Genomic DNA, 5,795 nt, shown 5'->3' with positions numbered 1-5,795 from the left:
TTTAAAATATATTTAAATAGAAAACAGTTATTTTTAAATAGTAAAAAAATTTCAAAATGTTGCTGTTTTGCTGTACTTTGGATCAAATAAATTGGTGAACAGAAGAGACTTCTTTAAAAACATTAAACATCTTACTGTTCAAAAACTTTTGACTGGTAGTGTATAGGCAACTTTAATTTTTCTCTTATTTCTAGCTTTTAATTGGCTAAGAAATCAGATACACTGCTGGACAATAACCAATAATAATGATTTGTTTATATACTACAAACGTACATATATACATACATACTTTTTACATATATACATACATACTTTTTTATCACATAATAAGGCAGAATAGTTTCTATACTGTAATGAATGCTATCAATTAGCACTGCATTGTTCATATACTTTATTTATTACCTGGAGATGACTTGAAAAACACAAATAAACCATATATTGTCGCAATCATATGTTTAATGTCTTCATGTTTCCAAACGTTTCTGTTTTACTGTGAAAAGTAAACAACTGTTTTCATACAGCGATAGACGCTTTTGTCCATATGAGTGATTTCCTGGTACGACTTCTGCCCGAGAGCGCCCTCCGCTTCGAGTATGAATGAAACATACACTGCATGGATTGTTTAGCGCTCAGTGATGTTCATCACGTTCATTCTGGGTCCGAATACAACATCAGGTCATGCACAGACTATCCTGTCTCTTTGAATTTAAATCTATATTTATTCACACCGCTCTTGAAATCCTCTGCAAACACACTTGCCTGAAAAAGTGTGGGGGACGCATTTACGTGATATTAAAAGTGGGGGGTGGGGACACATCCCCCGCGTGATCTACGCCCCTGCCTGAACGGCTGTAAACTGCTGACGGTCAACAAATGACACTGTGTCAGCTTCATGCTTCCAAAACGACCAAAAGATGGCGCTTTTGTCTGACAGTGTGAAGCTTCACAAATAACCTACTTAATACTATATCTAGCCTATAAAGAAGTGCTAACCTGCATGACAAAGAAATATACAGATAGAAGTTCTATGTTTTCAATAGGCTACCTACAAGACAGGGCGATCACTTGGACTTGCTGTATTGATCAATGTGAATAGTCATCAGAATACTGGGTACACAGAGAGAGAACACCGGGGCTAGTTGTCACACTTTTCACTCCAGTTAACATTTTTCAGTGTAGGTTTACATTTGTCAATTTATGTATAAGGCAATGAGGCTAATGAGGCACGTTCACATTCATAATGAGAATATGATATTAAATTATCACTACAGTGTTTTCTAACAGAACAAAGACTTCTAACCGTGTAGTAATGGGTGTGAAGCACTAAAGACGCCGCTCAGCTCCAAAAGAATGATGTCACCTGAACTCAAAGGACCTCGATGCGCATGCGCGGGAGTTAAACGCGTTTACTGTATCCCTTGTGACAGAAAGCACGTGCATATATGCACGACCAAAATATGCAGGGACGCCCGGAACGCGATTTCTATAGAAGGGGCCCGAGCCAATATACTGTCCAGGGGTCCGAGAAACTCCTTTGAAATTATACTTGGCTATAACACAATTGTTTTCAATTTATAACCAGGATCAAATTTGTCTGAAAGATGTTCAAAATAGATTGTGATTTCATTCTCTAGCATGTATTGGATCTAGATAATCCTTTGTGGATTTGAAGTGTGTTTTTAGATTTAGTTAGCCTATATTTTAGGCTATATTAGGCTACATTGCAAAACGAACGTACAAAATTGACGCACAAAATAAATATTACACATAAAGTAAAGTAAAAGAATTATTAACCAAAACAACTCTCAGGGGTATCAAAATTAATAAGCACTGAAAATTTAGCTAATAATTTAAACAATGTACTACAATCATAAAATACAATTCTATAGTCTAAATTAGCAATAAATCAAATTCATACGCTTCATTAAATGTGTTACAACAGAAGGGTATTAGTTAAAATAATTTATGCCGAATAAAGGACAGGTGTGTAAAACATGTTCATGTAGCCTACTGCCAGAAGATGGTGCTCTATGAATGAATTCAGCGTTAAAGCTGTGTGTGCGTGTGTGTGTGTGTGTGTGTGGGTGGATGAAGGCTGGGGTGGTTGTGATAGAGAAAAGGCAGCATCACCGCGCGCTCTGCCTCCGTTGCCTCCGCGCGAGCCGCAGCGATTCGCTCCTTCAGCAGCCGATGCACTGTGTCAAAATCCAGAGAACAGTTCGTTTCCTTAAATAACCTCAGCAGAGCATGAACGTGGGATTCTTATCCAGCTGAGTTACGGATTTAAAGCGGAGAGAGGAGAGCGTTTGTTCCCTGGACATCATTTGGTGAGTGTACAATGTCATTCCATCGCACTTAGTGTTTGTTTGCGGGGTAATGCACTATTTCAGGTTAGCTCAGTTCTATTAAAGATGTCTGTTATTTTGGTTAAGATGGAGGAAAGTAGCACAAAATTCAATTCCAACAAACCTGCCTCAATGTGCTGAATAAAGAGAGAGAGAAAAAGAGCTCAGGCATCTGTGCTCAGTTTAACAATAGATTTTGGCATGGCAGCTTATTTAAAGAGACTGACCCAAATTTGAAATGGAAGGTGTAGTGAATTGTGTGTGTGTGTGTGTGTGGGTGGATGAAGGCTGGGGTGGTTGTGATAGAGAAAAGGCAGCATCACCGCGCGCTCTGCCTCCGTTGCCTCCGCGCGAGCCGCAGCGATTCGCTCCTTCAGCAGCCGATGCTTGTCCCTCACTGTGTCAAAATCGAGAGAACAGTTCGTTTCCTTAAATAACCTCAGCAGAGCATGAACGTGGGATTCTTATCCAGCTGAGTCACGGATTTAAAGCGGAGAGAGGAGAGCGTTTGTTCCCTGGACATCATTTGGTGAGTGTACAATGTCATTCCATCGCACTTAGTGTTTGTTTGCGGGGTAATGCACTATTTCAGGTTAGCTCAGTTCTATTAAAGATGTCTGTTATTTTGGTTAAGATGGAGGAAAGTAGCACAAAATTCAATTCCAACAAACCTGCCTCAATGTGCTGAATAAAGAGAGAGAGAAAAAGAGCTCAGGCATCTGTGCTCAGTTTAACAATAGATTTTGGCATGGCAGCTTATTTAAAGAGACTGACCCAAATTTGAAATGGAAGGTGTAGTGAATTTGGGAATAAATAAGGATGTGATTTTTGTCTCTCTCTTAAACACCTGAACAAAGCTCTTTAATGACATGGCGGGTAAATCTGCACATCATTTGCAAAGGTTTTTCACCTTGAGAACTGTATTAATTTGATATAAATGGGTATTTGAGATAATTTAATCCAGAGTTTCTGCTGAACAGATGATTTGAAATGCCACGAGGACTACCAGCACATCCCCATGAGCTCAGTTTGGTCCACTTCCAGCATTGTCAGACTGAATATAGGGTTTCGAGATATCTACAACTATTACTTTGTCATTGTGTACTATTTAAAATAAGCACTGTTTAGCAGCACTGGATGTTGCTGTAGACCCGGGGTGGAGGTTTAAAGCTCCTCACACTAATTAAAAGTCTTGCCTTCATGTTCAACTGCCGTTTAAAACCATCATGAAGTGATGTTATCCATATGTCAAGACTATTGTTTACAAATGCATTAATTGGTATTTCAGGTGTGAGTATTTTACAGTGCTGGAAAGGAGGTGACGAAGCCTTTCCATTAGGAGGGAATGCTGTATTGATCTGGAGAGCTGACTGGCAGATCTTTCCACAGGGTGCCTGATCGCATCTGTAAATAAGCCCATTGAATGAGCTGTAGATGATGAGGGACAAAGCTGGATCAAAGGGGTGTAATGTTATCTACAGAATGCTCAATGCTGGCCCCTGCAAATTTCACGGTTTTGCATGAAATGCACACCGCTTGCAGCATGCTAATGGGATGAAGGACGTCTAAAGCACTGAGATCCTGTTTATCAAAACATCTCAGTTATCTCCTTGCTGTTTGTTTGAAAGCATGCACGGACAGAGAGATAAGGGAGAGCTTCAGTTTTGTTTGCTCTTACCGGGCCAGAAGATTTGGCCGGATCGTTATTAATTCTTCTCGTCTGCCGTCTCTCGGTTGTCTTCTGTGCCGTGGCAGCATGCTTGAAAAGCACCATGTGTTTGGTGATGAAACAGGGAGAACGTGTGAAGTGCTTTTCACAGATATGCACCATTTTAACAGACAGATTTCATGCCTGGCTTTCAGGCCCCTGTTGTTCGAGGAAAATCAACTTGTGGCCAGGTCATCAGGCACGAATGCTGTTGGATGAAGATGAGAAACTCTCAAAATAAGTATTATTTGAGTTATTCAAATGAATCGGGATTGTAATGGCTTGTTGGTGTGTAACTGTACGTCAGTAGACACTGATCCATTATGGGTTTTGCTGTGCAGATTACTAATTAGTTTAGCTATCAAGGTCTCCAAAGGCTAATTGAGCACCTAGAAAGCCTGGCGTTTAAGAAACTGTCATCATATTTGCTGTTCCATGATATGAATTATTTATTTCATCGAGCCCAAGGTGAGGCTTGGGCTCTGTTGTTAACCATGGGACGTATCTTGGGTTACAATGAGTGGTGGTTCAGTTTTAATTTGGAGCCACATGGCTTTATTTGCTCAGATTTCCCCCCCTACATGGACACATGACAGGTTCAGGTTAAAAAGGGTCAGCACTTGCATGATATTTATATAGAGCTAACAAACATCATCTACCGGTGGGCAATGGCAAGCTTAAAAAAATACTGTCACTTTTGTTGACTCATTAAGCTTGAATCAGTGAGGTCATTGCCACCAGAAGGGACAGGTTCAACATAACACATAATTCTGTGGGCTACCAAGGATCTTAATAAGCTGATGATGATGTCAAGTCTCATTTTATGAGATTCTAACATTATCAGCTGTTCATTATTCATCGGTGTAAGGTAACAGGTTTGATTCCAAGGTAATGCATTAGCATATACAGAAAATGTGTAGTTTGAATTCACTAAAATTAAGTAGTTTTTTTGGACAAAATGATTTTGGATGTTAGATTTTATGTATATATTTAACAATGGCTGCCTAAATGGTATCATTACATGGTATCATTACAAAAAATATGAAGAAAATGTGCCCTAGCAAAATTTGTCGACATGGTAAAAAGTGGTGGGGATTTTTGCTGACTCTTTCTGCAGGTTACATCGTTACACCAGTTGATGGCGATGGTGACCGTCTTGGCGATAGTGACCGACCAACTGGTGTAAGGATGTATGAGTCAAAAATAGATGAGTCAAAAATCATAGACTAATAAGATTTGTTCAAAATACTGATTCAGTCAGCAATGAAACAAGTAACTTTAAAGGGGTCATATGATATTACTAAAAATAACATTATTTTGTGTATTTGGTGTTATGAAATGTGTTTATGCGGTTCAAAAAACACATTATTTTCCACATAATGTACATTATTGTTTCTCCTCTGTGCCCCGCCTTTCTGAAACGCGTCGATTTTTACAAAGCTCATCGGTCTGAAAAGCGAGGATGCCCTGATTGGCCAGCTATCCAGTGCGTTGTGATTTGCCGAATTCCTCATGCGTGCGACGGAAATGTTACGCCCCTTACCATATTGTGATACCTTGTCCCGACCGGCGCGACGAGACAAAAATATTAAAACCAATTATAAACGAGGCATTTGTTGCATCCAGTGGGGACATAATTACGGATTATAATGACTTATTCTGTCTTTTTACGCGTTGCATCGCGCCGCGTAAACATAAAACCATGTCTGCATTTGTGATTGGAGAAATGACAAACAACAAGC

General features: G+C 39.6%; 1 pseudogene; it reads left to right on the top strand.

Moving 5' to 3' along the window:
- Positions 1-2,826: 2,826 nt before the first annotated feature.
- The window catches only part of LOC107705231 (catenin delta-2-like), a 371,673-nt pseudogene continuing 368,704 nt past the window's right edge, over positions 2,827-5,795 (top strand).

This window comes from Sinocyclocheilus rhinocerous, unplaced genomic scaffold (genome assembly GCF_001515625.1).
Source record: "Sinocyclocheilus rhinocerous isolate Xijiao unplaced genomic scaffold, SAMN03320098_v1.1 scaffold594, whole genome shotgun sequence".
Lineage (NCBI taxonomy): Eukaryota > Metazoa > Chordata > Actinopteri > Cypriniformes > Cyprinidae > Sinocyclocheilus > Sinocyclocheilus rhinocerous.
The sequence above is the reverse complement of the archived record's forward strand: the minus strand, read 5'-3'. Positions and strand labels throughout refer to the sequence as shown.